We start from the raw sequence: 16,877 nt of genomic DNA on the forward strand, positions 1-16,877 counted from the left end.
TACTGTGGAGACCTCACGCCCCACGTGTTGAGCAATTCGGCGGTACGTCCACCCGGCCTCCCGCATGCCCACTATACGCCCTCGCTCAAAGTCCATCAACTGCACATACGGTTCACGTCCACGCTGTCGTGGCATGCTACCAGTGTTAAAGACTGCGATGGAGCTCCGTATGCCACGGCAAACTGGCTGACACTGACGGCGGCGGTGCACAAATGCTGCGCAGCTAGCGCCGTTCGACAGCCAACACCGCGGTTCCTGGTGTGTCCGCTGTGCCGTGCGTGTGATCATTGCTTGTACAGCCCTCTCGCAGTGTCCGGAGCAAGTATGGTGGGTCTGACACACCGGTGTCAATGTGTTCTTTTTTCCATTGCCAGGAGTGTGTTTTGGACTAAAATAGAGTAGAAGCTTTCGAAATGAGGTGCTACAGAAGAACACTGAAGATTAAATGGGTAGATCATGCAACTAATGAGGAGGTAATAAACAGAATTGGGGAGAAGAGGTGTTTGTGGCACAACCTGACTAAAAGAAGGGATCGGTTGGTAGGACATGTTCTGAGGCATCAAGGGATCACCAGTTTAGAATTGGAGAGCTGCTGGAGGGTGTCGCAATTAAGAAAGGATTTAGTGACGATGATGTGTTTATGTTTATACCGACAGACGTCTTCTTTAGTCAGCCATATGTCATATCTCCCATTTATTTACATGTTGTTTACCGACGCGCACTTTTGCTTTTGTATCTGTAAGACTGATCGATTTCAGCATTTTCTCTTGATACCCTTATCTCTTTTTCTGTGATTTTGAGGGCTAGTTTTCGAAAGGAAGAAGTAGCAGTTGGAGTAAAAATGGTTCAAATGGCTCTGAGCACTGTGAGACTTAACTTCTGAGGTCATCAGTCCCCTAGAACTTAGAACTACTTAAACCTAACTAACCTAAAGACATCACACACATCCATGCCCGAGGCAGGATTCGAACCTGCGACTGTAGCAGCAGAGCGGTTCCAGACTGTAGCGCCTAGAACCGCTCGGTCACTCCGGCCGGCAGCAATTAGAGTACTGCAGTCAGTTGAAGTGTGTTTGCTGTCGTGGTTCCAAGCAGCCTGATAATGCAAGTGGTCGCTAGAATTTGTACGTGATTGTCAGACAGTTGTCTGATGTATTGTTTTTCGGAACTTCTACGGATAGCAGGTGTGACATTGGTATAAAGTGGTAATGGGCACCGCTACAACAAGATGCACAGAAAGGGAGACAGAGAGAGAAAGAGAGAAAGAGAGAGAGAGAGAGAGAGAGAGAGAGAGAGAGAGAGAGAGAGCTGAGTGCAATAAGGAGTTCGTATTGAGAACTTTAGAAAGGACGTTAGAACAAAAGGCACATACCGCTCCGCTCTATTGGTCAGCTCAGCTGCACGAAATAACGTGTACTTTTACTTTACAGCTTGACATGTTACATTGGAGCAGTGTGGTTGCTTACGTCCTCTTGGCGAAAGTGCAGCAGACAGGCGCTAACGCCTACGATCAATGAGTGGCGGATATTGCTCTGTCAATCACCTTAATTTGACCTATAATGGAATGTAGTAAGTCGGTACTTCATTCGTCAAATAGGTCTTGCATCTCTCATACCATTTTGAAACGTGTATTAAGGAATCGATCTTTGTCTAACGACGCCGAGAGCAGCAGACGTTTCTACAGCAACAAGTTGAAATGTGTAAGACTTTTGTAAATTTTGAAGTACAATAGTAATTGTAGAGTGAGCGCGAATCTCATTTCTTTCAGATTCGCACCTTTTGTAAATTTAATGATCTGAAGCATACATTTTATCAGACTGTGGAAGAGAGCAAGCGTGAGGTGTAACCCAGCGCCTACGTGGACGTAATTAAACTAAATAGCCTCGTACCTAATCCAAGTGGTTCTTTTGCATCGAAAAAACGATTTCTGCTCAAGTAGGCGCTCACAAAGAACAAATTTTTATGTTAGTAAACTATTTTATGGTGCATTTTGAGAGACTCGATTAAGCGGCTACTCTATATTTTATCCACTTGTTTTGTGGTGTTGTGGAGTTTCAAGGTCATTTCGGCGAAATGTAACAACATTATACACGAAATTAGAAATCTTGGTTTGTGTCTTGCAAATCTAGGAGATATTAGAGGAAACAGAATGGGAAGTGGACATACGTCCTAGTCTCTTCCTCCCCCCTCTTTCTCTATCCCCTCATCCTCCCCCTAACACTGTCCACCTACTTCTCCAGCTCCCTGTACAACTATTATTCCATACTCTCTCCATTCATCTCCTCCTCCCTCATCTCTCTGTCAGAACCCTTCTTCCCCTTCTTTATATCCAGTCTCCCTCCCCCCCACCCCCACCACCCCCCCGTTCTCTGTCCATCTCATTCTCCTCCCTCTCTCTGTTCTTATTTGTTGCTATTGCAAACGGAATCTTGATTGGGAATAGAAGTCAAAATGAATGGGTAAATCAGGTGGAATCATTAGTACACGGGCTATAAGAGAGACGTTTCCAGCTGCTGGACCTGTGAGAACAATACCGTTAATGGCAGTATTTGGCATGGTTTTAATCTACGAACAGGCAGGGTTATAAAGTTAGGCACAAACATAACACTCCTGTTTTCTGTTAAAAATGACTGAGAAAAGAAAAACAAAACCGCACGTTATCACAGCACAACTTAGCATGTTCTTTCTCGCAGCCGCTTTAACAGAAACTGTTTATGACATAGGCTGTGGTGCCAATTGTAGCAAAACAATTTGATTTTGATCATTAACATTTGACGGTAGTGCCTCCGTATCATAAATGCGTTCATGGAGACGGAATATATTGTTTTGACAATAACAGGGCTGCCAAGTTAGCGGAATTTCCGCTAAATTTGACGGATTCTACCCACTGTCAGCGGGTGAAATTTTTCATTTAGTGGTCAACGGATTATATAACGGATTTGTGGATGGATAACTACAACAATATTTTTCCGTTTAATTCAGTCTTTATTGTTTTGACCATAACAATGCTGCCAAGTTATCGCAATTTCCGCTAAATTTGACGGATTTTACATATTGTCAGCGGGTGAAATTTTGCATTTAGCGGTCAACGGATTTTCTAACGGATTTGTGGATTGATGTCTGCAACAATATTTTTACGTTTAATTCAGTCTTTATTGTTTTGACGATAACAAGGCTGCCAAGTTATCGCAATTTCCGCTAAATTTGACGGATTTTACATACTGTCAGCGGGGGAAATTTTGCATTTAGCGGTCAACGGATTTTCTAACGGATTTGTGGATTGATGTCTGCAACAATATTTTTATGTTTAATTCAGTCTTTCCAATATACAATTTGAAATTGCATTTGGCGTGAAAAATCATAAACCGGTAACAATATGGCTCCAGCTAACTCTATTAAATCAGATTTCGATATAGTGTTTCCCCTGCCTCAACAGAACAGAACAATCCTTTCCATCTCAGTTCTTTGCTCTTAGCATTGTAGTGACAAGTTACCGTGTACCAAAGTCGGTTCAGTGCACAGTGTTGGACTGTTAATGTTTATGGTGCAGTTAATCTTGTTGTAATCAATGATTTTCTTAACTTTTTATTAGTTGTTTCATCAAAACATCGAAGCAAAAGTACAAAAAATACACCCAAAAGTTTAGAAAACAGTGGCTTAGCAACAAACAATTGAAAGACATGGCTTGTTGAGATCCTTCTAGAGTGTGATGTCGATTTTACCAGTGCAATTTAAATTCGCATCTGTCGGATTGGTGGAATCATTCAAAAAGCATGTAAAAGCTGCAGCACTTTTTTCTTCACAGGGGCGGCAGTTGAAACTCGATGCACATGTAGTTAGGCAGTCCAATGAAGTTTCTGTTGAAGAAGCTGCATTATGTTTATTTATGGCTAACCATTCCGCAAGAAAATCTGTGGATCATCTCCACAGCCTTTCAAAGAGGTGTTTTTTAGGTGCTGACCATGTCTCTCACATGCGTTTGCATAGAATCAAGTGTAGAGGTGTGATAAAAAATACTCTTTACCCATATTTCAAGGACAGTCTGAAAAAGGACGTAGGAGACGTACATTTCAGTGTACTTCTGGATGAATCCTCAGACACTAGTGCCAGTAAATTGTCAGCTGCATGTGTGATATACCTTTCTGAGGCCCGAGATCGCAATGTTTCCACATTCTTTGGAATGGCAGAGTTAGATGAAGGCATCGCAGTGGCAGTAACCAATGGTTTGAATTCTTTGCTTAATGGGTACGCCTTGAACATTCATTTAATTTGCGGTTTTGGTACTGACAATGCAGCAGTTATGGTAGGAATCAATAATGGTGTGTATTAGAATCTGAATCTGAATCTAGTGTTAATTACTTGTGTCTGTCATTCCGTGTAGCTGTCGGTATGTCCTGCTACATCTGAAAATTTGCCCCGGAATTCGGAATTTTTTCTGTCAGAAACATATTCTTGGTTTTCCAAATCTTCATCTCGTCAAATTACTAATAGAGGTTATTCAGTGCACTAAATGACGGAGCTAATCCATTGAAAATAGTTCAGAAGTGCAATACACGTTGGATGTCTATTTCTGAGGCTGTTTCTCGTGCTTTGTCTCAGCCGCTTGAACTAAAAACCAACTCTGAGATAGCAGCGCTTCATGAGAAGTGCTATACTGCCCAAGTCCTTCATAATATATACAGTGACGATGTGAACAAAATTTATCTTACTTTTCCGAAACCCTATTTGGAAGAATGTCGGCTGGTAAATAAGACATTTCAGTCAAATTCTGCAGACCAATCACGCCTTCTAAACGATGTTGTTTTACTAATCAGTGGGCACGTAAGGAGAATTGTATATGCTAGGGTATAGAGGCGATCTTTTAGCATCACATGTTTGCAACTATAGATCTTCAAGAATATACTTAAGTCATGTAGTCGAAGTCTTACTGCAGGATATGAATACTTCCTACCAAATTTCAGGTTTTTTTACCGTGAGGTATGGTAACTTCAAATCTACAGAACCGATTGACATGAGTCTTCGTTTCCGCTAACTAAATTTTCTAGGAGTTGTACCACTTTTATTCCGATCCATCAATTGTAAATATTTTTACTGGGACGATGAAGTCGAATATCTATTAAAGAAACCCTATATTTTCGAAATGGCCGCCATTTCGTTTCCAATTGTCCAAATTACTTAAGCGAGGTACAACTTCTAAAGAATCTTATATGCTTCGCTAGCGTCAACTCAATTTTAATTTCAGATGAGCCGGCTGACCTTTGACATACCTAGATCGCCCGACATGAATTCCACCGAACATTTATGGGACCTAATAGAGAGATCAAATCGTGCACAAAATCCTGCACTGGCAGCACTTTCGCAGTTATGGATGGCTATAGAGGCAGCAGTGGACTTCCAACGACTTGTTGAGTTCGTACTACACCGAATTCCTTCTGCACGAAACCAAGCAAAAAAAAAAAAAAAAAACACAAAGTCAGGTGAAAGATTCACTAGTGAGTTCCAAATTGCTATCGGCAGTCCATCTAGCACAATAGCTGTGCGTATGGAGTTAAAGGAATGGAATATGGAGTTCGAGCAACTCCTCATAAGCCACACATTTCTGCAGCCAGTTCTAAGCGACGCTGTAGATGGCGTGAAGAGCAACGCCACTGGACAGTGGAAACGGCTGGTTTGGAGTGGTGGATCACGCTGTACTCTGGGGCAAACCGATGTAAAGGCTTGGGTTTGGCGAACGCCCGGATAACGTAATCTACCATCCTGTGTAGTGCCAACAGTGAAGTATGGAAGAGGTGATGCTACGGTAAGGAGGTGTTTTTGTCGTTATCTGTAATCCCTTTTATGCGCTCAAGAAAACGCTAAATGCGGAAAGAATATGAACACGTTTACCACATTGTGAAGTGCGTACATTACAAGAACAGTCCGGTGTGTGATTGTATCAGTATGGCGGTGTACCGCGTCATGAAACAGTATATGTTGGTTTGTGGAAAATAACATTCCGGCAATGAAATGGGCAGCCAGAGTCCCAACCTGAACCCAATGGAACTTTGGAATGAGTTACAGCGTCCAACACCTCAACATTTCAGGTTTAAAAAAAACGGCTCTGAGCGCTATGGGACTTAACTGCTGAGGTCATCAGTCCCCTAGACCGTAGAACTACTTAAACCCAACTAACCTAAGGACGTCACACACATCCATGCCTGAGGCAGGATTCGAAACTGCGACTGTAGCGGTCGCGCGGTTCCAGTATGTAGCGCCTAGAACCGCTAGGCCACTCCGGCCGGCTGAGGTTTCTGCTTTTGTAAAATAACGAACTGACATTTATCCACAGACATTCAGACACCTCAGTGAAAGTGTTCCTAACAGAGCTGCTGTCGCCATAACGGTGAATGGTGGGTACAACCCACATCAGTGTCCACTAATGGGCGTGCTGACACTTTTAATCCGTGTACTTGCTTAGCTTATATGTCGTCCACTAGCCTCGTAATCATATATTTCCGGAGTCTTTTTTTTAGCTTAATAGTTTTTTATGGATACTGTCTTCCATTTATCGGCTTTTATAGGCGGCTGTCATCTAGTATTGCCTCAGACAGTTCAAATATAACGTCAGTAAGAAGTAAGTAGTTCTGCCTAACTCGTTCTGCATTTCGTCACAGTCACCAAACAATAATCGTTTCATGCAGACAACAGCATCACATGTGAATAATCTCACTGCACTACTGAGCCTTTCTCGTCAATGAATTATACGTTTCTGTTGAAAATCCGTAATACACAGGATTGTGTCAGTGAAGACAACATCGAGGTTATCACATGTTTGTGAGGGTACTTCATATGATCATACACCGAAGCGCCAAAGAAACATATAGGAACGCATATTCAAATATAGAGATACGCAAACAGGCAGAATACGGCGCTGCGGTCGGCAACGCCTATATAAGACAACAAGGATCTGGCGCAGTTGTCAGATCCGTTACTGCTGCTACGATGGCAGGCTAGCAAGATTTGAGTGAGTGGTGTTATTGTCGGCGCACAAGCGATGGGACACAGCATCTTCGAGGTAGCGATGAAGTGGGGATTTTCTCGTACGACCATTTCATGAGTGTACCGTGAGCATCAGGAATCCGGTAAAACATATAAACTTAAACATCGGGGCGGTCGGAAAAAGATCCAGCAAGAATGAGACCAACGACGACTGAAAAGAATTGTTCAACGCGACAGAAGTGCAACCCTTCCACAAATTGTTGCAGATTTCAATGATGGACCATCAACAAGTGTCAGCGTGCGAACCATTCAACGAAACATCATCGACACGGGATTTCAGAGCCGAAGGCCCACTCGCCTGGGCCCGTAAACTTCCTTACGATTAGAAAGGGAAGAAAGTTCCGAATATACCTAGGAACTTTCTTCCATAATGACATTTACCGTGGCTTGTAGACCATAAAACTTCTCGTAGCTTTAACAAAACACTCCCTACTGCGAGGCCAGTAAGTGGATGACAACGTTGTTTTGAAATCCCGAATGATTTATCTAATTATTATTTGAGTTAATTACTATATTACTTGAATATTCAACAACTATCCGAGATAAGATTACATTTTTGTGGAAGACGGACTCAAGTGTATAGCTGGGCAGAACAAACCAGTCGAAGGCCAACGATTGCAAAACGATAGCTGTACACCGTTATCCATATCAGTGCTTCTGTGTGTTTCGCTAAATGATCTCTGACTGTGTTACTGCGTGATATCGTCAAGATCGTCTTATGATAGTTTAGAATGCATGGTTTTTTCCCCCAACAAGAGACACTCTCATAACGGCAGGGATGGCCAGCTTACATCTTATCCAAAGATTGTGATCTAGCGCTGGAATATCAGTAGCCACTGTGACCTCCACGCGAATGGAAGACGAGTAATAAGGAGTCGTTCTATGAGCAGTGACAGTATCTGACAGTGAACCATTTATTCGTTGAACGCCACTGAGATCTTGATGTTATTGTGGTGTATCGGTTCGCCGAGGCGTCTACATGTACTACTGAAAGAACACATTGTGCCAGTTTATACGTAACAGTTACCTGTAGGTAAGAATCAACAGAATGTGTTACTAGAATTAGATCAGAGGAGAAGCCGTTCTCTGTGTAGATATAAGATACATTTATTTTGTCATAGCGTTCAATTGTCATTTTTCGTCCACAAATACTGGTTGTCGCGCTTCATACATGGCACAATGTCTATGGCCAGAGGTCAGATAGGGTAAGAGAAATATCTGCGTTATCAAGTACCTTATCCATACCTAACCCTCCTTCCACAAGTTTGCAATTTGCATCGACGAGTATCTACATTTTATAAGCTACTGTAGCCTGTCTGGTGCGCCGAAACTGTCACGGTAGACTATCACCTGGCCTCAGTTTTCGTCTCCTGAAGTTGGACCTCATAGTTACCTTTCCCTAGGCTAATTTCCTAGAGACCGATCGCGAGCATTATTTAAATAAATTACATTCTTAAATGTGCCGTATGTTGCAACTCGTTCTCGCATTTACTGAATCGCATTTTGTGAAACTTCTGCAGAACATTCCTGCAACTTTGACAAGTCAAACTGCAGCATGTTATTAGTTGCTGTCACAAAATGCATAGTTCGTTTATCAAACGTACGTTAAATCCCTTTATATTAAATCATGTTAACGTCCTACACTTCTTAGTCAAATAAGCGTTGAATTGTATGTTGTTGTTGTTTTTGTTGTGGTCTTCAGTCCTGAGACTGGTTTGATGCAGCTCTCCATGCTACCCTATCCTGTACAAGTTTCTTCATCTCCCAGTACTTACTGCAACATATATCCTTCAGAATCTGCTCAGTGTATTCATCTCTTGGTCTCCCTCTACGATTTTTACTCTCAACGCTGCCCTCCAATGCTAAATTTGTGATCTCTTGATGCCTCTGAACATGTCCTACCAACCGGTCCCTTCTTCTTGTCAAGTTGTGCCACAAACTCCTCTTCTCCCAATTCTGTTCAATACATCTACATTAGTTATGTGATCTACCCACCTAATCTTCAGCATTCTTCTGTAGCACCACATTTCGAAAGCTTCTATTCTCTTCTTCTCTAAACTATTTATCGTCCATATTTCACTTCCATACATGGCTACACTCCATCATACAAATACTTTCAGAAACGACTTCCTGTCACTTACATCTATCCTCGATGTTAACAAATTTCTATTCTTCAGAAACGCTTTCCTTGCCATTACCAGTCTACATTTTATATCTTCTCTACTTCGACCATCATCAGTTATTTTGCTCCCCAAATAGTAAAACTCCTTTACTACTTTAAGTGTCTCATTTCCTAATCTAATTCCCTCAGCATCACCCGACTTAATTCGACTGCATTCCATTATCCTCGTTTTGCTTTCGTTGATGTTCATCGTATATCCTCCTTTCAAGACATCGTCCATTCCGTTCAACTGCTCTTCCAAGTCCTTTGCTGTCTCTGACAGAATTACAATGTCATCGGCGAACCCCAAAGTTTTTATTTCTTCTCCATGGATTTTAATACCTACTCCGAATTTTTCTTTTGTTTCCTTTACTGCTTGCTCAATATACGGATTGAATAACATCAGGGAGAGGCTACAACCCTGTCTCACTCCCTATCCAACCACTGCTTCCCTTTCATGCCCCTCGAGTCTTATAACTGCCATCTGGTTTCTGTACAAATTGTAAATAGCCTTTCGCTCCCTATATTTTACCCCTGCCACCTTTCGAATTTGAAAGAGAGTATTCCAGTCAACATTGTCAAAAGCTTTCTCTAAGTCTACAAATGCTAGAAACGTAGGTTTGCCTTTCCTTAATCTTTGACGTAAGGTCAGCTTCTACCAGTTTTTCCATTCGTCTGTAAAGAATTCGTGTTAGTATTTTGCAGCTGTGACTTATTAAACTGATAGTTCGGTAATTATCACATCTGTCAACACCTGCTTTCTTTGAGATTGGAATTATTATATTCTTCTTGAAGTCTGAGGGTATTTCGCCTGTCTCATACATTTTGCTCACCAAATGGTAGAGTTTTGTCAGGACTGGCTCTCCCAAGGCCGTCAGTAGTTCTAATGGAAGGATGTCTACTCCCAGGGCCTTGTTTCGGCTCAGGTCTTTCAGTGCTCTGTCAAACTCTTCACCCAGTATCGTATCTCCCATTTCATCTTCATCTACATTCTCTTCCATTTCCATAATATTGTCCTCAAGTACATCGCCCTTGTATAGACCCTCTATATACTCCTTCCACCTTTCTGCTTTCCCTTCTTTGCTTAGAACTGGGTTTCCATCTGAGCTCTTGATATTCATACAAGTGGTTCTCTTTTCTCCAAAGGTCTCTTTAATGTTCCTGTAGGCAGTATCTATCTTACCCCTAGTGATGTATGCCTCTACATCCTTAGATTTGTCCTCTAGCCATCCCTGCATAGGCATTTTGCACTTCCTGTCGATCTCATTTTTGAGACGTTTGTATTCCTTTTTGCCTGCTTCATTTACTGCATTTTTATTTTTTTCCTTTTATTAATTAAATTAAATATTTCTTCTGTTACTCAAGGATTTCTACTAGCCCTTGTCTTTTTACCTACTTGATCCTCTGCTGCCTTCACTACTTCATCCCTCAGAGCTACCCATTCTTCTTCTAGTGTATTTCTTTCCCCCATTCCTTTCAATTATTCCCTTATGTTCTGCCGGCCGGTGTGGCCGAGTGGTTTTAGGCGCTTCAGTCTGGAACCGCGCGAGCTCTACGGTCACAGGTTCGAATCCTGCCTCGGACATGGATGTGGATGATGTCCTTAGGTTAGTTAGGTTTTAGTAGTTCTAACTTCTAGGGGACTGATGAACTCAGATGTTGAGTCCCTTAGTGCTTAAAGCCATTTGAACCTTATGCTCTCCCTGAAACTCTGTACAACCTCTGGTTTAGTCAGTTTATCCAGGTCCCATCTCCTTAAATTCCCACCTTTTTGCAGTTTCTTCAGTTTTTATCTACATTTCATAACCAATAGATTGTGGCCAGAGTCCACATCTGCCCCTGGAAATGTCTTACAATTTAAAACCTGGTTCCTAAATCTCTGTCTTACCATTATATAACCTATCTGATACCTTCTAGTATCTCCAGGATTCTTCCATGTATACAAACTTCTTTTATGATTCTTGAACCAAGTGTTAGCTATGATTAGGTTATGGTCTGTGCAAAATTCTACCAGACGGCTTCCTCTTTCATTTCTTATCCCCAATCCATATTCACCTATTATGTTTCCTTCTCTCCCTTTTCCTACTATCGAATTCCAGTCACCCATGACTATCAAATTTTCGTCTCCCTTCACTACCTGAACAATTTCTTTTATCTCATCATACATTTCATCAATTTCTTCATCATCTGCAGAGCTAGTTGGCATATAAACTTGTACTACTGTAGTAGGCATGGGCATCGTGTCTATCTTGGCCTCTTGAGTAGTTCCCGCCCGGAGATCCGAATGGGGGACTATTTTACCTCCGGAATATTTTACCCAAGAGGACGCCATCATCATTTAACCATACAGTAAAGCTGCATGCCCTCGGGAAAAATTACGGCTGTAGTTTCCCCTTGCTTTCTGCCGTTCGCAGTACCAGGACAGCAAGGTCGTTTCGGTTATTGTTAGAAGGCCAGATTATATTTAATATCATCTTGAGATTAGTCTAGAAGATAAAAAATAATGCTTGGGAAGTATTAGCAATAACATCTACGTACATTTTGTAGAGACCGACATAGGAGCTAGGATAATGTCTCCGTTAGGAAACATACCTGTGTCAGTTCAGTTGCATGAAAACATCACAAAAATTGTGCGAAGATTGGCGGCTTCAGAGAATGAAAAAAGGAGATAGAATTGAAGAATAATGTTTACCAATAACTACATGTTCCTTAATTTTGTGTCTTTTAGAGCTATCTGAAGGTGATTATTAACAGTTAGAGCTATTTTTCAAATAGAACAGAAAACCACACGTGCCATCAAAGATTGGAGTAAACACAAGAGTTTCAAACGGCGATTTGTTACTCTAATATAGAGGATCTATACAGAGGCTGTAGAAGGTGAGTGTGGGATCAAGCTATTTGGAGAACAGGGTGTGGTATTGTTGGAGATGCTAAGTTTACCAATTACAACGAGTACTGCCCCACTAAAAGAAGAAGTAAACCTTTAAACCATTGTTTGGTTGCTAGACTCAAAGCAGACGTGTTACTTTAAAACAAGAAAAAATTTCAACAAAGAATAATTCGCATTCTCGAGAAATAGACAGTAAATGAACGAGATACTGTAGTACAGCAATCAAACTGAATGTCAATAGGCACTGCCCAGCCACAATTTTACGACCACACACCTTTCGTGTTCACTCTTAGGTTACAAGAGAGGTCCTTTTCACAAGGAATAGGTTTGTGGCAAGTGGTAACGAGACAGAGAAACCATTCTACCAATATTGTGCGCAAACTGTTAGGAAAATACTGTAGAGGCCAGTGATGGCCGAAATTATGTTTGCTACAGAAAGTACCATGAAAATTGTGTATTTCGTGAATATCACAGGTGAAGATTTGAGGCCTGTTAAGCACTAAGTTTTCTCTATGGGACATTAGAGTCTCCAACGTACACTCCATTTTGATATAACGGTAAACAATGATAATTTTTTATGTTTTTACAGACGATCAACAGATGATGCTATTAGGATGTGACTTTACTACTGTTTTCAAATTCATCTTTTCTAATTGTTAGAACAGTGACAGCTCAATAACTGAGTAGCTTGTTCACAGAGAGCACTTGAAGAAACTCTATTTTAAAATACTCGAAATTTCTCATGAAGGTTTACACTGAATCACTTCTCGCTATTCTGTTAGCGGTTCAACAACTGAACAACAATGGCTCGTATCTCTTTGTTCAACTTGTGCTGCTCAATTCCCTCCAGAAACAACAGGTTACAATTACTTAGCCACAATTTTTTACCCACAGTCTAGCGATGGAATCTGGAGAAACAACTTAAAACCCAGCACCATCCTGCACTATGATAATCCCAGCTGTCACACAAGACGTAAAAAAAATTGATTACCTGACATATAAAGTTTTCGAATAATTTCTCATTGCCCGTATCCAAATACGAAATGTATTCACGGAGATTGTCATTATTTCATGAATCTGTTGGATTGTTTGAAAAAGACGTTCAGAGTGGAAAAAAAGCATCCAGAGTTGATTTGAATGCATATGGGTAGAAATAACTAATGCAGCTAGTGTAGATGATACGCGTCATATTACCGGCTCCGCGATATACAGAAAAGCCCGTGCACACGGAACTATTGTTCAGAGAGAACTGACTCAGCTGAAGATAGTCTCGCCGCAGGCGCCCTCACCACTGACCTTGGAGTTTCATTTTCCTTGCTACGGTTATCGATAGTGTAGCCGCCACAGAGCATCCCCTCCCTCACTAGCCGTCACAGAGCATCCCCTTCTTCCCTCCTCCCGAGGGGCTCTATTGACTGTTGGAGCGGGGGGGGGGGCAAATTAGGTTATCTTCGCACAGCTGCGTCTGACCCGCAATATCGTGTCTGGATGCCTCGCAGTGTACGGCTGTATCGTTTTTCAGAGAGAGGGAGAAAGAGACTGTGTGTTGTTATTTTCATCCCCCTTTCAAAACAGGTGGTATCGTGTAAGGCGGGAAGGAGTCGGTGCGTTCAACCATAGCGTGACTGTCGGTCTATGTTGGAATGGGGTGAGTGAAGTGGGAGACACAGTTGCGAGGACGGTGCAGCTAAAGTGGCGTTTGCCTCAACCTCTGTTTGTATGCGTGGGAGTGTGTGCTGTTTCTTAGTGGTTCTGATGGTAATAACTCCTTCAGCTCACAGTCGTGACGTGATTGTGGTCGGTTCGACATCATGATGGAGTCTCTAGTTGCGAGTGAACAGTCCCATCGTCGACCTGATTTCCCCGTGCCGTCCTTCGACGAGGATAAAAACGCCGACCGGTTTCATTGTCACGTCTTCTGACTGAAATTTCTGCACATCACGTATCAGCAGGAAGGTGTTGATTTCATAACACGTGTCAGATGCACGGGTCTGCCTTAGAGGGGCGTGAGAATTGCCGTTTGTGTGTCTCGTACCTTTGTCAGTTGTGCTACAGGCATGGCATAGAATCCACGCAGGCTGTGACAGTGATCACTGTCCTGTGGAAGAGAATGTAGAAGGCGTTCGCTCCGCACTTTTATCACTCTCTGGGAGCCTCAATATGGTGGCTGCAAAGCAGGGTAGATCGTATCTTCTCACAACATGACATAGTAACAGTTTTTTAGAGCTGGATGTCAGTAATTCTGGATGATCCGTGTACCTGAGGAACTGGTATTCTCAGACGTGAGACGTGCTGTTTAGGTGCGGACGACAGTAGGGAGTTCCTTGTCCACTGGCAATCAGTGAGGCGAAATCACCTGGTAGGGTGAGTAGCTCACTATACAGGGTTAGGCAGCTAAGTCGTAACACCCCTTATGTCTCCCCATCCGTGACAGATATAAAGATGCCGATTGGACTGTGAATTGCAGGGACAGGGGCTACTTGAATACATCACGTTTAATGTTTGTGCAATTTTTATTACAGAGATATGAGGCCATCTTTGGTTTTTTAAAATGGAACCCTATGTTAAATTTTAGCGTAACGTGATGGGCTTAAAAAGTTGGTTTGAAATAAGTGTATATCATAATGTTTAGGCGAATAGTTTTTGAGGCACATATATGTTCTCGTATAGTGTTCGTCCTTCGAAGCGCCGTTGTCCAATGCGACCTTTCCTGTTGTGTAGAGTACATGGTAAACGTCGTGAGTCCGTCCTTACACAAACACGCCCATTTACCCGCCAATAGTAATACATACTGAGATATTTTTTCGCAAAAATTAACTGATGATGTCGCGCAAATATTATTTAGTTATTTGACAACTGTGATACTAAAATAGCAGACAACGTACGGTATTAAAATACCACAAGATATTAATACATGTTAAGTAACAGAAATAAAATTGTAAATGAGGAGACCCTTATTGGTCACAAGTATTTCGTATGTATTTGCTTTTTATTTGAAAATATTTACTGTTCAAAATGTTCAAATGTGTGTGAAATCTTATGGACTTAACTGCTAAGGTCCTCAGTCCCTAACGCTACGGTCGCAGGTTCGAATCCTGCCTCGGGCATGGATGTGTGTGATGTCCTTCGGTTAGTTAGGTTTAAGTAGTTCTAAGTTCTATGGGACTGATGACCATAGCAGTTAAGCCCCATAGTGCGCAGAGCCATTTGAACCTCAGTCCCTAAGCTTACACACTTTTTTTTTTTTTGGTCATCAGTCCACTGACTGGTTTGATGCGGCCCGCCACGAATTCCTTTCCTGTGCTAACCTCTTTATCTCAGAGTAACACTTGCAACCTACGTCCTCAATTATTTTCTTGGCGTATTCCAATCTCTGTCTTCCTCTACAGTTTTTGCCCTCTACAGCTCCCTCTAGTACCATGGAAGTCATTCCCTCATGTCTTAGCAGATGTCCTATCATCCTGTCCCTTCTCCTTATCAGTGTTTTCCACATATTCCTTTCCTCTCCTATTCTGCGTAGAACCTCCTCATTCCTTACCTTATCAGTCCAGTTCAACATTCGTCTATAGCACCACATCTCAAATGCTTACACACTACTTAACCTAAATTATCCTAAGGACAGACATACACACCCATGCGCGAGGGAGGACTCGAACATCCACCGGGACTATTTACTATTGATCACAATACGAAGCAAATACGCACAAAGATGCAAAATACATGCTGCACATGATACAAGAGTCTACTGAAGCTTGTGCTCAGAAAGCTTCCCTCTGCTGCAATGCACATTTGTAGTCGCCGTTCGAAAGATTTGAGAACGGCTGCGAGGGTGTCACGTGAGATATCAGCGCACGCTTCATACCGTCTGGCGTAGTTGGTATTTGAGCACACACTGTATGTTTGATTGCTCCCCACAGAAAAAAATCGATAGGGGTCAAATCAGGAGACCGGGCTGAGCATTTCACTTCAGTACGTCGTCCTATCCAACACTCCGGGATTTTTTCATTTAACACACGGGAAGAGTGAGCAGGACAGCCGTCATGCGCTGACGCCTAGTTAGTGGTACCTCTTCCATCAAAATGGGCAGAACGTTTGGTAGGAACTGTGCATAGTTATTGCCGTTTGGTATACCCGGAATGACTTACGGCCCAACAATGACATTTCCGACGATGCCGCACCACAAGTTAACACTCCACGGTTGCTGATACTGTACCTGTCGGAGCCAGTGCGGGTTCTCTATTGACCAGTAATGCATATTATGCAAATTCACATTACCGTGGCTGGTGAAAGTCGCTTCATCAGTAAAAATCACCCGTTGAAAAAACGGTGGATCATCTTGTAGGTGCTGCAGAGCAAACCGGCAAAATTCCTGACGCCGTTCGAAATCCACACCGGAGAGTGCTTGATGTAATGAGAGGTGAAACGGGTGAAGTTTATGCCGGTGGAATATGCGTAGGATACTTCTCTGACTTATACCACATTTCGAGGCGATACGTCACGACGAAACAGTAGGGTCGTTATGCGCCAACACTAGAACGCCCTCTTCATGTACCTCGCCAGTTGCAGTTTTCTGCCTTGTCCTATGTATGGCGTTCAAATGGCTCTGAGCACTATGGGACTCAACAGCTGAGGTCATTAGTCCCCCCCAGAACTTAGAACTACTTAAACCTAACTAACCTAAGGACATCACAAACATCCATGCCCGAGGCAGGATTCGAACCTGCGACCGTAGCGGTCTTGCGGTTCCAGACTGCAGCGCCTTTAACCGCACGGCCACTTCGGCCGGCTG

General features: G+C 42.5%; 1 protein-coding gene across 1 annotated transcript in view; it reads left to right on the forward strand.

The window, feature by feature from the left end:
• Positions 1-7,916: 7,916 nt before the first annotated feature.
• LOC124616560 (monocarboxylate transporter 1-like) overlaps positions 7,917-16,877 on the forward strand; it is a 79,094-nt gene continuing 70,133 nt past the window's right edge. Inside the window, exon 1 of the mRNA XM_047144879.1 lies at positions 7,917-8,070. The gene's annotated coding sequence lies outside the window, so the exon portion shown is untranslated. The remainder of the gene's footprint in view (positions 8,071-16,877) is intronic.

This window comes from Schistocerca americana, chromosome 5, assembly GCF_021461395.2.
Source record: "Schistocerca americana isolate TAMUIC-IGC-003095 chromosome 5, iqSchAmer2.1, whole genome shotgun sequence".
Taxonomy (NCBI): domain Eukaryota; kingdom Metazoa; phylum Arthropoda; class Insecta; order Orthoptera; family Acrididae; genus Schistocerca; species Schistocerca americana.